The 16,262-nt window shown below is 45.5% G+C and overlaps 1 protein-coding gene across 1 annotated transcript in view; it reads left to right on the plus strand.

Moving 5' to 3' along the window:
• Positions 1-16,262, plus strand: part of LOC117040643 (homeobox protein Hox-D3-like) — a 163,611-nt gene that overhangs the window by 89,808 nt on the left and 57,541 nt on the right. The gene's annotated exons all lie outside the window — the stretch shown is intronic.

The following is a 16,262-nucleotide window of genomic DNA, read 5'->3' on the forward strand; positions in this document are numbered from 1 at the left end:
CATTTCCCCCTTAATTTTGCATCGTTAAATTTCTTAAACTTTATTTCTGATTGCATAGTTGTAACCAATAAACATTGATTTAAACAGATATGCTGAGTTTATCATTGATTCACCTCCCAACTCAGAGAGTTTTTCCATAAGTCAAACTTATCTCAAGCTCCATGTCCTTTTTTTTGTCCCACCCATGACAATACTTTAACATTTAATAAAAATGTCAAAAAATATCTATAAAAATAATAATAAATTAGTAAATGTTCAGTATCTTATTAAGAACTAGTTTAAATTATGGTTTGTTAATTTTTATGTATATTTACATTGTTACACATGTGTGAATACCAAAAAACATGGTCCAAGTGTCCCACCGGTGACAATGGAATGCCCCCTTAAAGGAAGGTTAGACATGTCATAGAGGGTGGGTATCAATTGCCATTGGCCATGATACTAGATGGAACCTCCATGGGTACAGACAATATACCTCTCTGAGTACCTGATGCTGAAATACACATCAGAGAATGGGTAGCACCTTCATGCCCTCCTTGTGAGCTTCCAGAGTTATTTGCTTCGTCTGGAAAGAGGAATGCGGAACTAGATTTGATGTTCACCATCTGATCTGGCAAGCTTTTAAAATGTCCCTTATCTATCGGTGTGTTATTATCTGTGACGAATCTATATGCATTAGTATGAGATGAATATGTGCGATATGCACTTTGTGTTGTGTGTGTTGTGGGAGGTGGGCTTTCCACTCCCCCCTTTTCCTTTTTGCTATGCCAGTTCCTAACTGAAGGTGTAGGGTCCAAGGATTACCGCTGAAAGGATCCATGGTCTTTGATCCAAACACACTAGGCCCCTCGCCCCAGAATATCCTGTTACCTCCCATCTCGGTGAAGGTGGCCACATCTACCCTTACAGACGCCACTGCTGCCAGATGGAGGTACTCCTCTTTGTGATGAAGGCTGGCAGAGAGGCAACTACACACCATCTATATACAAACGGAAGAATCTGCCTTCCACTGGCTCAGGCCACCGGTCCATCTGGGTCAGTACTGTCCACACTGACTGCCAGCAGCTTTGGGGTTTCAGGCATGGTTCTTCCCCAGTCCCGCTTGGAGTTGACAGGAATTGAACCCAAGACCTTCTGAATGCAAAGCAGATGCTCTGCCCACTGAGCTCTGCCCTTTCCATATGTGCATGAGGTAAGGAGGATTGCTCCGTGAGGCAGCAATCCTGGGTACACTTAGCTGGAACTTACTTTTGGTAGACATGCATGGAATTGTGACATGATCCAGGAAGTCCCTGCTTCCAAGGCCAGCCTTCTAGACAACCCACTACCCCCCCCCCAAAAAAATGTGCTGCAGGGTTAATACCAGCAACTCCTAATAGGGGCAGAATCATATTGTTGGAATGGGTCGTGTAGGGCCATCTAGCCCAACCTCCTGATTTATGCAGGAAATCCAGAGCTAGGGCATCCTCAACAATCGGCTGTCCAGCCTCCACTAGAAAACACCCCTTCCCTCCCTCTGGTAATTGCTTCAATTGTCAGATGCTCTAACTATCAGTAGGTTTCTCCTAATGTTCATCTAATGTTAAGGCAGGGATGGGTAGGGGGATTTTTCAGCCTGACGGCCGCATTCCCTTGACCAGTGAGGGGGGTGGGGACATGGTAGAATCCTGAGGGCCAGATAGAGAACCCTGGGTGCACATTTGGCCCCTGGGTCTGAGGTCCCACATCCCTGTTATCAGGACCGGTGCTAGGGCTTCTTGAGCCCTAGGCGAACCACCTTCTGGCGCCCCCTGCCCCCCGGCAAAGCCTGCTTTAGTGGGAGGTGGGGGAGTGGAGAGGCAAGCAGCAGTTTCTCCGCTGTAGCGGAGAGCTGCTGCTCACCCCGCCCCCCCAAGCCTGCTTTAGGGGGGGGGGTGGTGGAGAGGCAAGCACCAGTTTCTCTGCTGTAGCGGAGAAGCCGCTGCTCGCCCGCCCTGCCCCCCGCCAAAGCCTGCTTTAGCGGGAGCCGGGGGTGGTGTAGGGGGCAAGCAACACCTCTCCGCTACAGCGGAGAAGCTGCTGCTAGCCCATCCCGCCCAAGCCTGGCCAGCGCCCCCTCCATTTTGGCGCCCTAGGCAATTGCCTAGTTCGCCTAAATGGACGCACCGGCCCTGCCTGTTATAAGAATCGATGAAGACTTCTGAACACTCCCTATCAGTTGAATCTGTAGCTTTCCAAATATTGTTGAGCTCCAATTCCAGCAGTCCCAGCTAGTGCAGCCAGTGTTCATGGATGGTGGGAAATGGAGTTTGAACATCTGGAGGCTGCAGCTTCCCCATCGCATCCCTGCTCTAATGAGTTAAACACATTATTATGTACAGTGCAGTGATGTATAAGCTGGGTGACTGGGGTGATATCCATTTTCTTCCTGCAAACGATTAAAACAACCCAAACAATGATGATGACATCTGTGAACCCAGAACTAAAACTCTGCACACTTCCAGAGCACTAAAGACTGTGGCTCTTCTTTGTATGGTGTTTCTTTCTTTGGCTGAAGTTCAGGATTTGCATCTGGGTATCATCTCCCAACAGATGTGCAAATTTTCTGTTTCAAAGCCCTTTTGACGCTATTGCTTTGAAAAAGAGCTGCCGCACCTCTTGAGAGTTTAAAATGCTGTAAGGCTTGTTCACACAATCAGAAATATGAAGGCAGAATGGACCACTGAAATTTCTTAGACTGACCTCTGAGATAGGATATAAACCATTCAATGGCCTATAGTTATTACTCACAGATCAAGGTCATTAGTTGCAATATAATGTGTTCTCTCCCTCTCCCTCTCCCTCCCTCTCCCTCTCCCTCTCTCCCTCCCTCTCCCTCTCCCTCTCCTCTCCCTCTCCCTCTCCCCCTCTCTCTCTCCCTCTCTCTCCTCTCCCTCTCCCTCTCCCTCTCCCTCTCTCTTTCTCTCATTTTTAAACTAGTAGGCTTGCCTTGAGTGATGTGAGAGGAGATCTCTCCTCCCCTTGAACACTATGAACCAAATGATTGCATCATTTTACTGCCATCTATTTGTGCTTTCTTTCCTATTTTAACCTGCTTAGCCCTGCTCCCCTGACAATGCATCTTTACCTTTCTCTGTTGGATTAAAGGAATGTTTTCAAAAGGGCTAATGCATGGCTGTATTCGAAAGGATCACACTACCTGATTATCATTTAGAGCGAAGGGGATTCATACAACCTACCATCCTATCATAGCTGTCAAGTTTCGGTTTTGAAAATAAGGGATCAGCATTCTCACCTATCCCAGGGACAGTCACATGTCAGTGGTGGGCGGAGCCAGAAGCAAAAGTGGGTGGAGCAGCAATGTAAACTCCAAACGGGCTCAGGCTCGGAACGGAGCAAAGAGGAGGGCAGCCAGCAAAGAGGAGGGCAGCCATGTGCTCCGCGCGATGGAGCCCCATCGTCTTCTTGTCTGATCCCATCAAAACAGGACAGGAAGCAGCAGCTGCTCAAAGGCAGCCAGGCTCTGCCCACCAGCTAACCCTATTGGGCGGCTGAGGGGCTCGGCGGCAATGGATAGGGGCTGATGCAGGGGGAGGAATACACCCCCCTGTAAGCACGGGAAACGGCTCCCACTTGCTTTGAGGGCTGAGGCTTTTCTCTCCAAGTAGGCGAGGTCTTCCCACCCAGTCCCTGGCCAGCAGGGGAGGAGCTGCTTCTATTAAAAACGGGAAATTTAAGGGAAATAAAAATAAGGGAGAGCAGCAGGAAACTGCTTGAAATAAGGGAGAATCCCGGGGAAAATGGGATACTTGACAGCACTGCATCCTATCACATCATGATTTTATTTTGCAGTTACCCGGTTGTTCCTTTTAGAGTGGCACTGGATGGATGGACTGCATTTGTATGCTATGTACCTTCCTCGAAGTCGCTCAGTGTGGAATATATGGGGTTAATCCCACTTGATCCTGTGCCATGCAGAGATTGAGAGACAGTGGCTGCCACACAGCTAACCAGTGACCTTTATAGTAGAGCAGTTATTTGAACCCAGCCCTCCCCTGTCACTATCTCTACCCAGTACATTACACAATCAGTTGTGTGACCACAACAAACCACACCGAGCCTCCCCAGAGGGTGACACGGTTACTCACTGCTACGGGTGGCCAGATAAAATCAAGGAAACCACTTAGTTATAACAGAAGAAGGAATTCCTGCAGATGTAGCCTGATTTCATTTTCACTGGATCCCTCTTAGTCACAGCATATTGGGAAAATTAGCTGTACAAGGTATCCTTTTCCAGTGCAGTCATACTACTGCATCTGTTTCTAGCTCAGTTGGTAGAGCATGAGACTCTCAATCTCAGGCTCATTGGTTCTTGCCCCACATTGGGCAAAAGTATCCTGAATGGCAGGGATTTGAACTAGTTGACCCTTGGGTTCCCTTCCAACTAAAAATCTGTTATTCTTTGAAGAGGCATACACTGTGGTGGTGCTGCAGATGTGCTATGCAGGCAGCTAGAGCCCTCAGTGATGTATGCAGAGATCTGCTTACAAGTTTTACAATGACACATACTATTTAGAAGGCTTTCTAACACATCAGCCAAATTTCATTATTCATATAAAACAGGCATAGGCAAACTCGACCCTCCAGATGTTTTGGGACTACAGCTCCCATCATCCATGACCACTGTTCCTGTTAGCTAGGGATGATGGGAGTTGTAGTCCCAAAACATCTGGAGGGCTGAGTTTGCCTGTGCCTGATATAAAACTATTGTGTTGTAAAGGTAAAGGTAAAGGGACCCCTGACTGTTAGGTCCACTTGTGGACGACTCTGGGTTTGTGGCGCTCATCTTGCTTTACTGGCCGAGGGAGCTGACGTATAGCTTTGGGTCATGTGGCCAGCATGACTAAGCTGCTTCTGGTGAACCAGAGCAGTGCACGGAAACGCGTTTACCTTCCCGCCAAGCGGTACCTATTTATCTACTTGCACTGTGTGCTTCTGAACTGCTAGGTTGGCAGGAGCAGGGACCGAGCAATGGGAGATCACCCCGTCGCCGCAGGGATTTGAACCGCCAACCTTCTGATCGGCAAGCCCTAGGCTCTGTGGTTTAACCCACAGCGCCACCCGCATCCCCAATGCTAATCCTACTCAGAGTAGACCCACTTAAGTTAACAGACACGGATAACTTAGGTTCGTTAATTTTCAGTGGGTCTACTCCAAGGAAAACTTAGTTAGAGACAGTTCTTTGTGGATTTGGCATAATGTAGTGGCAAAGAGAGTAAGCTGTGAGCCCAATCAGGCAGCCCTTTTCACGGTCATCTGAGCTATGGGGATCACAGTACTGATTTAGCTTACAGGGCTGTTGTAACAACTACTGAGATAAGTGCTTTTGTAAAGCCATAAAAATGCTAAGCATTGTTGTTTGATAAGCCAGCTTGCTCCATGTATTTGATGCAGGAGGCTGGTGGAGGCTGGAAGCATACATCACAATAAACCACTTACTGTGTGATCCTAAGTATGTCTAGTCTACTCGGAAATAAGTCTAACTGGCTTACTCCCAAATAGTTGTGCATAGATCTACACTGTAAAGCATGGGTAGTCAGCATGGTGCCCTCCAGATTTTGCTAGACTGCAACTTTCATCATCCCTAGCCAGCATGACCAGTGTCATGGATGATGGGAGTTGTAGTTCAATAACATCTGGAGGGCACCACACAGGCTACCCTTGCTATAAAGGTACATATCACATTTTAGCTCGTTCCAGAGATCCTGGATATGGATGAACACACGAAGCATAGAGAACTAATTGGCAGAGAATGGGCCTCCTCATTCACTTCAGTGATGGGATCCCTGGTGGTACAAGGACTGTGTCGCCCTCAGTGTTGAAGTGACAGCTCACATGTCAATCTTTTTGTGGACATTGGAGCCTCACACAACATTGAATTGGACCCCAGATCTTGTGATAATGGAATTCTGTCCATAGTAGTAATCTGTGAAAACCATCTCCATTGGTAGGTTCAGTCTATCCAGCATTCCGCTCTACGTTGGCTGCAAAATTAAGCGATGATATGCATGTTTGATTAAGCTATCACAGATCAAATGTCAAGAACGGGACTTCTATATAGTTTTGCATTGCCTTAAATCTATTTCCCCCCATTATTCACACATTTAGCAATGAGCCATCAAGTGCTGAGGACTCAACTTGATGAGAAAGCCAGTGTGGCACATGCATGTGTGAATTAGTCCTATGGAAAAGTCATTTCATTGATATAATTCCATTGTAATGTGACACTGAGAAATGGAATGAAGCTCAGGAGTATATACACTGGCACACTGGCTCCATTCTGAATAATTCGTTGAGTTTTATGAGACAAAACCGTCTACAGCAGGCATAGGCAAACTCGGCCCTCCAGATGTTTTGGGACTACAAACTCCCATCATCCCTAGCTAACAGGACCAGTGGTCAGGGATGATGGGAGTTGTAGTCCCAAAACATCTGGAGGGCCGAGTTCGCCTATGCCTGGTCTACAGCTTGGGTGGTCCCTGTTCATTGTGGAGAGCCTTCCTTCCAGATAAGGAGTCACCAGGGTTACCATAGTGTTTGCCATTCACCCTGTGGGGGAGGGATAGATGTGTACTTGGAAACAATTTTACAGTGGGGGGAAACTTATCTATCACCTCTAACAGTGATTGGCCCAGCCTCCACCAACTGGACTCCCATGGGAATTGGGAGTTACAACCCACACCCACACCCACTGTATATATACATACTGTATAGAAATGTATTAAGAACTATGAAGAGCACAGCTGGATGAGGTCAGTGGCCCATCTACCAGTATCCTGTTCTCATAGTGGCCAGCCAGATTCCTGTGGGAAGCCTGAAAGCAGACCTGAGGGCAACAACACTCTCCCCCCTGTGTTTTCCAGCAACTGGTATTCAAAGACATATTGCATGGCTCCTTGTAATAATATGCAGGCCATCCCTCTGTGCACACACATTTGTCATGGCTCATGCCTGCCCGACCTGGTACCGAGGTTTCCTTAGAGGAGGAACAAGGGGAGTAGCATCTCCTAGCAGTTCTCCACACTGCCAATGACCCCAAAGAATTGTTGGATCTAGACATCCCTTCCCTAGGACTGGCTCTCAGGCTCCCCTGCACCATTCTTCTCCAGGCCACAGGGGAAACAGCGAGTTGCCATGAAAGTACCCAACTAGCTGTAGGATGAGAGCTTGGGGCATGGAATGGGAGGATGGGAAGGGAATGGAAGCACCTGCCTGGGTTAGGATCTGTCTGAGAGCCAGGAAGAAGGAGACCCTTCAGCTCCCATCTAAACTCCCGGTCTGAGCTGCTTCATTACTGAAACAGCATTTCTTTCCAAGCTCCAACCTTCTTCCTGAATTGAGGAAATGCACAAAGCAATGCCTGTCCTAGTATTTGGCATTTTGTTAGCCACTAACAAACATGATCACAGGAATCAGTCCTTGATACATCCGTTAGATAAGGGACAATCCCAGAATAAATGATAATTATTTCGTTGTTGCTATCCCCAGAAAGAGCCAGAGTGTCTATAGCTCTTAGTGTAATCCTTACAAAATGAGAAACATCTGAAACAATGTCTTTAACATTTTGCGTATTTTGGATTTACAGTCTTCTTTGGCCATAGGCATTCATAGCAAATATATGACTGAAAGGGATCTTGCTGTTTAGACAAATGACTGGTTATTTAGGTCTGTTGGCTCTTAGCTGCTACAAGATTATGATCTGTAATGTAATATATCTTGTTTCTATATTGCTGTAAATCTTACAGGGTAGAAGCAGGAGAGCCAGTGATGTAGCCATAAAGCCTGAGTACTCTAAGGCTGCAATGCTATACCTACTTTTCCCGAGAGTAACCCCCTTGAACTCAATAGGACTTACTTCTAAGTAGGCATGTATAGGATTGCACTGTACATTCTTTGATTTCAGGGTCAGAATTAAGCAGCTGCTTATTAAATTCCTTGGTTTAGAAATGCTGAGCTTTAGCTGGACCGCACCCAAAAATCTGGGTTTGGTTTTCTTACACCTGTATCTGAAGAAGAAAAGTAAGCTTGAAAGCTTTTGACGAAAACAATTCATCTGTTCAGTAAAGGACCACTTTTAAGTCTAGGAAGGAGGTTTGCTAATCCTTAAAGAGAGTGACTGGGAGATATGAATTAGGAGAAAAAATATAAAAATTAATTAGGCCAATTAAAAGAAATATCTGAGATTCTTCAAGTGTACTCCTAAAAGTGTAAAGTGTGGGCGCAATGGCGATCATACAAGCACGCTTGACAGGGAGCTGGTAGTGGCTGCAGGTGTCGCCTGGGTGCCAAACCGCATTTGTTGCCATGCAATGTGTGAAGTGGCCCACAGGGACAGAGAAATACAACTTTCAGTTAGATTTGCTGAAGGAAAGTGTCTTATAATAGTGTCTTCCACCTTACAGACCTCCCGTACTCTGAGATCTGACAGGGATGTCCTTTGATGGTCCCACATCATCCTGAAATTAGATATGTGGTGAGGCAGGAAAGGGCATCCTCAGTACAGGGGACCCAACTCTGTAATGACCTCTCTTTACAAAACTGCATGGTGCCAACTCTTCTAAGTTTTCATTACCATTAAAAATGTATTTATTCACCTAGGCCTTGGGGTGACCCGTTGACCGCTTATGTCTACTGCTATATAGTTTATTATAGTTTCTGTGTTACCTATCTTTTTTGGGGGGGTGTATGGGGTGTTAGAGGAGGGGTAGAACCTCTGGTGAGGGACACGTCATCCTCCTTCTGAGGCAGATTGTCCATCTTTGGTCCCCACCCCGCACTCAGCTCTCACCTGTGGCTCCTAGAAGCTGTCTGCATGTGACAGCGACCACACCCAGGAACAGCATTGACTGGCCGGCTAAACTAGGTGAGGGTAGCCGATGGGTCTCAAACCCTTGGTGAGTTAGGGACATTCCTTGCATGCGAAGACAGGCTCTGGTGAGTGAGCGGTTGAGACCAATTGGGTCCAACAGTCAAGAAGGCAGTTTCTGAACGTGCTGTAGAGGGAAGTGAGGGCAGATGGGGCTTGTCGACCTGGGAAGGTAGCCCATCTAGGAGAAGACAACTCTTGATCCTAAACCGCTGCTGCCTTACAGGATATTTCCGGAAGAAGAAAAGGCTAGAGTAAACTCTGCACAAATCTGGAGTGGAGTTCTAAGGCGGTTAGATGGCATCTTGTATGCCTCCTCTGCAACTCTGGGCCAGTGCCAAACAAATTGCTCTGGTTTCCTTTGGACCACATCAGCAAGGCCAAGAGGGGGGTCTTGTCATCTGGGCAGCCCAGGGTCTCGTATAGGGAAAGTCACTTTGGTGCTGCTAACGCAGCAGTTTGACTTCACCCCGGAGGCACAGTCCATTGTCTCTCCAGACAGACGGATGCCAACAACCTATTTTATTGTTGGTTATGTATTTTACCAGCAATTGTAACTCACTCTGGGATCACCTTGCAAGACAAAGAGCAGGCAGAAATATTGTAAGTAAATAAATAGCAGGCAATAGCTTCCTTGTGCAAGTAGGCCTGGTTGCTTATCTACTATGCATAACCAGATAAACCCATCCCTCGAGAGGCCATGAGTTTAAGAAGGTGAAATGCGGGGCTGGAAGAATAGGGCCTAGAGTGGGGAAATCAGTAGGAGTCTACTAAAAAATGGCTACAAGGTGATTGCCTCAAACACATGATAGTATCCTGGCTTCTGTCCAGGAAAAGTACTTAAGTACGCAAGGATGGAAGTAATCCTATCTGAAGTCATTCAAGCATTAGGAGCACCTGCTTAAGTCCCACTGGTCTCTGTGACATTTAATCACTGATCAAAGTTAAATCACGTGATTACGAGGGCTTTGCTGAGAGGGGCTGAATTTAAGCAGGTGCTTTAATTCAACACCCATGTGAAGAACTCTGATGGAGTATAATTAGGTAGGGGAGGGGAGGGAATGGAGGTGGGGTGCGGGGGGGGGGGGAGGAGATGATGGTAGCAGCCACTTCCAGCAAATGACTTTAAAGACACTTGACATCCACTACAGCAGACTTATCTTATGCTTCAAAATATTAATGGAAAGGCGAGGAAAAGAATACCGTCTATGGCAAGGAAGAACAGAGAAGCATGTAACAGATATGGGGCTACATCTTCTCTGCCCCTCTCCCTTTCTACAATGGCAACAAGAAAGAACGAAAGAAAGAAAGAAAGAAAGAAAAAAGAACGAAAGAAGAAAGAAAGAAAGAAAAGAAAGAAGAAAAGAAAAGAAAGAAAAAAGAAAAGAAAGGAAAAGAAGAAAGAAGAAAGAAAGCTGGATAGAGATAGTGTCATTATGGCACTGAGCTTGAATTGGTGGGCTGTTATGAACCTCAGCTTGGTCATTGCTTAGGTGGATAAATCAGATGCGAAAGCAACACTACATTTTCCTATTACAGGTGGGTAGCCGTGTTGGTCTGCCATAGTCAAAACAAAATCAAAAAAAATTTCCAGTCGCACCTTAAAGACCAACTGAGTTTGTTCCTGGTATGAGCTTTCGTGTGTATCTGAAGAAGTGTGCATGCACACGAAAGCTCATACCAGGAACAAACTCAGTTGGTCTCTAAGGTGCTACTGGAAAGAATTTTTGATTACATTTTCCTATTCTTTTTTCAGAAAGTGAGAGAGTCAGGGAGAGGAAGGAGGAGAAGGAAAACTAAGGGCCTGTTTGCACTGTATTCATCTATTTATTTTATAGCAATTTAACTGTTGCCTGACTTCCCACAATCCTGGAATTGTAGTTTGGCAACGTAAGTCGCTCACAAAGAATCCAACTGTAGTTTGCGGAGGCTTTTCATAGAGATCCCAAGCGGCCATCCTTCTTACAATGTTGGGGCACTGATCTTCAACGGTGGGTGGGGACCACTAGCCTGATCCAAACTGGGTCACAACAGGAGCATATATATAGTAGACAATTAAGAAATGGATCCCCAAATGCACAATAGGTTTAAATGTGGGTCCTGGGTCTGAAAAGGTTGAAGATGCGTGTGTTCTAAGATTCCCTGGGAGAAGGAAGGGGCACAACTATTAAACTAGTTAACGTCTGAGACACATTATGTCAGCCAGTGTGTGTGGTGTAGTGGTTAGAGAGTCAGACTAGCACCTGGGAGACTAGGGTTCAATCTCCACTTGGTCATTGAAGCTCACTGAGTAACCTTGAGCCAGTCACTGCCCCTCAGCTACTTACTCTACCTCACAGGGTTGTTGTGGGGATTCAGTGAGGACGTGTACACCACCTTGAGCTCCTTGGATAAAAGGTGAGATATAAATGCAATTAATAATCAACATTAGCTTCTTATAGTACTTAGTAAATTATATGAGTGTGATTCTTCATGTAGCCAAAATGGCCACTATTGAGACACAGTTGGGAGGTATCACCAGACTTCATGGTTACTCCGAGGTTTGCAGCTCTACAACTTTTTAACTAAGAAATCTAAGGGGGACCCTTTCCTCCAAAACACCCCCCAGCTCAGTACATTTTCTGGTTGGTTGTTGATGGGGGAATTAAAAATGGAGGTGTTGGTAGTGGAATGGAATATCCTGGAAGAAGGTTTGACTGACTGTCTGGAACACTGAACAGAAATGGGACCTGCTTCTGCAGGGTCCCATCTGTTAACTTATAGAGGTTTTGCCACCACTTTAGCAGTCATTTCGCTTGTACCGGAAGAAGCCCAAGATTTTCCCATGGAAAAACCTTCTGAAGGATGGCCTATACAGAACTACAATCTCTGTCTTTCTATGGCAACGGGAAATAGCTGTGGAACCAATTTTGGTTTGATCTATGGTGTGGGTTATGTCCATGTTCTCAGATGAAATTAGAAGCCGGTCCTTGTGGGTTGTCACCGAAGCGGAATCTGTGGCTGTTGTACACATTGCCATGTAAAACGCAGCCAGGCCATTCTTTTTCTCAACTTTGGGTGGGGGACCAATGCATCAAAACACAGTATTCCTAAGAAGGATTGTGGCTAATGTCATATGTACACCACTTCCAAAACCAGCGGTGGGAATGCATGGATGCAGAGTAAATGGAAATATATACACAGTCCACATCTGAAAAGATAAAACATAATAATAATGGTGTAGTGGATAGTATGTTGTTCTTGAAAGGACCCAATTTCAGTTCACTGTATAGCCAAAAGTTTCGCTGGCGGCCTTGGAAAAGCCACGATAGCTCAGCCTTACCTGCCCCACACTGGCTTGCTGCCTGAATAAAACAGAGTAAGCCCATGCCAACTGTTCTAAGGTCCTTGGAGGGGAAAGGCAAAATAAGATAAATTGGATTTATTTATTTTTTAAAGAAGGGGACACACGCCCTAAGATGTTATACTGTGATCTTTAGGAAATTTATCCCAGGTTAGCTGATTTTAATGAGATTATTCATTTCACTGCAAACTAAGGATAGATCAGGAGTGAGAAATCAAACATTCCTACAGGTCTAGATCCCTATCTGCATTATTCATTTCAAACACTATCATACCACAGCCATGGCCTCTTCCAAAGAATCCTGGGAACAGTAGTTAGTTAAGAGTGCCACAAGTTATTAAGAGATCCCTACTCCCCTCACAAAAGGGACGCGGGTGGCGCTGTGGACTAAACCACTGAGCCTAGGGCTGGCCGATCGGAAGGTGACGGTTCAAATCCCCACGGCGGGGTGAGCTCCCGTTGCTTGGTCCCAGCTCCTGCCCACCTAGCAGTTCAAAAGCACGTCAAAGTGCAAGTAGATAAATAGGTACCGCTCCGGCGGGAAGGTAAACGGCATTTCTGTGCGCTGCTCTGACTCGGAAAAACTGTCTGTGGACAAATGCTGGCCCTCGGGCAGTAAAGCGAGATGAACGCCGCAACCCCAGAGTCGTTCATGACTGGATTTAACTGTCAGGGGTCCTTTACCTTTAACGTTTTTTTACTACAACCCCCAGAGTAATTTAACAATCAATCCCTCTTCCCAGGGAATTCTGGGACTTGTGGGCTCTGGGAGGAGAATAGGGATCTCCTAACAGGTCTCAGAACCCCCAAAAAATGACAGTTCCCAGGATTCTTTGGGGGGAAAGCCATGCCTCTTTTAAGTGGTATGAGAGTGCTTTATTATGTAGAGTGCAGATGTGGGTTATGATTGGTTGCACTTAGGAGGTTGTGCAGGCGACCCTCTGTAGTGGTGTGTGTAGTTTTGTTAAAGCAGCAAATGGGATGAAGGGAAGGCTGAAGTTGAATAACATTAGTACAATATGTCAAAATTAAAAAACAAAAACAAAAAACTGTCCAGTAGCACCTTATTCTGGTAGTTTGTCCTGGTATAAGCTTTCGTGTGCATGCACACTTCTTCAGATATTTTTTTTAAAAAAAATTATTTCGTCTGCGTCAGACCAACACGGCTACCTACCTGAAATTAGTATGTCAGTATCCATAAATCAGGGACCCAGGTGGCACTGTGGGTTAAACCACAGAGCCTAGGGCTTGCTGATCAGAAGGTCGGCGGTTTGAATCCCTGCCACAGGGTGAGCTCCCGTTGCTCGGTCCCACCTCCTGCCCACCTAGCAGTTCGAAAGCACGTCAAAGTGCAAGTAGATAAATAGGGACCACTCCAGCGGGAAGGTAAACGGCGTTTCTGTGCGCTGCTCTGGTTCGCCAGAAGTGGCTTTGTCATGCTGGCCACATGATCCGGAAGCTGTCTGCTGACAAACGCCGGCTCCCTTGGCCTATAGAGCGAGATGAGCGCACAACCCCAGAGTCGGACATGACTGGACCTGATGGTCAGGGGTCCCTTTACCTTTTATCCATAAATCAAGGTTCACAGAAGGACCTCCAAAATAGCAACCCAGGCTCCAGAAGGGGGGGTGGGTAGACAGAGGAGGCATCAAAATGGGAACAGGTGAGGATGAACCTGAGCTATGGTCTCTGAAGTCCATAGAATCAAAACCATTCTCTTTCAAATCCAGTGCATGAAAGGAGAGGACAACTTCTACCTAGGAATGAACATGGATGGCCATTTATCAAGTATTAATTTACTGCAGTGTCCATGTAGCAAGTTGGTTAGTCAGCCATTTGTAATATTTGTTCTTGATGAGAAGTGAAGTTTCTAGCCTGCATCTGCACTATAATCAGGAATCTAGGGAAGCAGGAAGTGCTAAAATTCCTCTTCCCACTTGGCCTGAAGATGTTAGGTCTGAGCCAAACTACTCACGGTTAATTTTTTGGAAACATATTCAGCAATGTTTAAATATGCCTCACTTTTTAGAAATTTTCAGCGATGCTTATGAAGTCACAAGCACTGTACCCAGTGCTTCCCCCCCCTAAAAAAACACAAAACTGTTTGGGGTACTCTCATTATCCTACTCATATTGAAATACTGCCCCTCAACAAGGCCAAACCTAGATTCACAAAATGTTTAGGGGTATGCATACCCCTGTGTCCCCCCACCCCAGAAAAAAGCATTGACTGTACCTTCGTCTGTGATATTGGTTTAATATGTACTTTGTTTTGTAAATTTCTTTTAATGTAAGAGGTGTTGAAATGTTCTAAAACAAATCCCCCCCACACCAAATGTCATTTCATTTATATTGTCCACCCCCACTCTCTCAGTGGACTTTATTTGCCCTTGGTGGTGTCACTATGCAAGATCATAATGGTATCCAACTCACTGTGTGATCTCTCATTGGCTAGAATCATGCTTGTGTTTAAGATGAAAGGAGCAGTATCTAGGTGGGGGAAGGGCTATTATTGATGCTGTGGCAGCAGCTAGGAGAAGCAATGGCACCAAACAGGATCAAAATAAGGTCAATACTCCACAATGTGTTTTTCTATGTCCCACCCATTAAATTGCTGCTTTCAATCCAAAATATGAGACTAGCAGAGGCGTAGGAAGGTCAGGTGGTACCCGGTGCGGAAAATTTCTTGTCAACCCCCCCATTGATTCCCCCCCCCTGCAAAAATGGTTTTACGTTATTTCATATTTTCTTATAAAGGAATAATAACAAGTAACAATAATAAAAAACTTTTATTTATATCCCACCCTCCCCGGCCGAAGTCGGGCTCAGGGTGGCTAACACCAGATACATAACATTGGTATAAAATCAAACAATAATTAAATTACCTCCTAAAAACATCTCAAAATCAAATTAAAGTCTAATTAGATGGCTTTCCACAGGGTTAGGGTTGGGAACAGTAAGTGCTCCTTACTGAAATTTCACGACAGGAAAACAGCCAAGTAAACAGCTATTTTGGTGGAGGAGGGTCAAGATATTAACTGATATGCATGAAATTTCATATATAGCTATATAATTCCTAGTATAGTAAGACAAGACCTTTGGAGCAGGTATTTTTTTTAAAAAAAGTTTTTTAATGAACCGCCCTAGTAGGGCAGTAATTTTTCCTTGATAATTTGTCACCCCCTCCATTATGGAACTTGGGGCGACCCGCCCCCTACGCCCCCTTGCTATGCGCTTGGAGACTAGAGGATGTTTGGTACTTGTTAGTTCTCATTTTATTTTGAAATTCCACACCTCCTTTCTACATTATTGTTCTAGGGGTTTAGAGTCTATGGATATGGCAAAGTACACCACACACACACCACGGTCCTCCTCTGTCAATCCAACTGAGTACTGGCATACACCTGATGGGAAATCAACCTTCTGGTTGATCTCAGGCAAGACAGGTGTACAAAACTTGTGGTGATATTGGGCACAACCCCACTTTCCGCAGAAGCCAAAGCTCCAATGGATTTGAAAGGACCTGAACTGCATCCATTGCTTGGAAAACCACTGTCTGTGTTGAAAGCCACCCACAGGGATAGCTTTCCCAATGCAGAAGTGCTGTTTTTTTTATATACTGCCACAAACCAAGTAGTTGTGATATTTAGCATGCAAAGAATGAAAACACAACCCACATCTCAGGGTGAATAGCTGATTCTCTTCATGCCAATTTCCTTTCATTTCTCTTTGACAGAGTGGGCCTTTAAAAGCTCTACACCTTAGCCAGCTTTTTAAGATGTAGGCTCTTTGATGATCGAGCCCTAATGAATTTGTTTTGTCACCAATAAATCAGAATGAATAGGGGCTCCCTGTCCTGTACTTTTCAATGCTGCCACCATAGTTTCTTGAAGAGGGTTGACGTATGACCATAGCAAGCTAGCAAATTAACATGCTGATATTAACCAAGCAGTGCCCTGTATAAAGTTGCAATGGCTTTGGTGCTTGAAAAGTGTTCGATTACACACGATCCTGG

This window comes from Lacerta agilis, chromosome 2, assembly GCF_009819535.1.
Source record: "Lacerta agilis isolate rLacAgi1 chromosome 2, rLacAgi1.pri, whole genome shotgun sequence".
NCBI lineage: Eukaryota > Metazoa > Chordata > Lepidosauria > Squamata > Lacertidae > Lacerta > Lacerta agilis.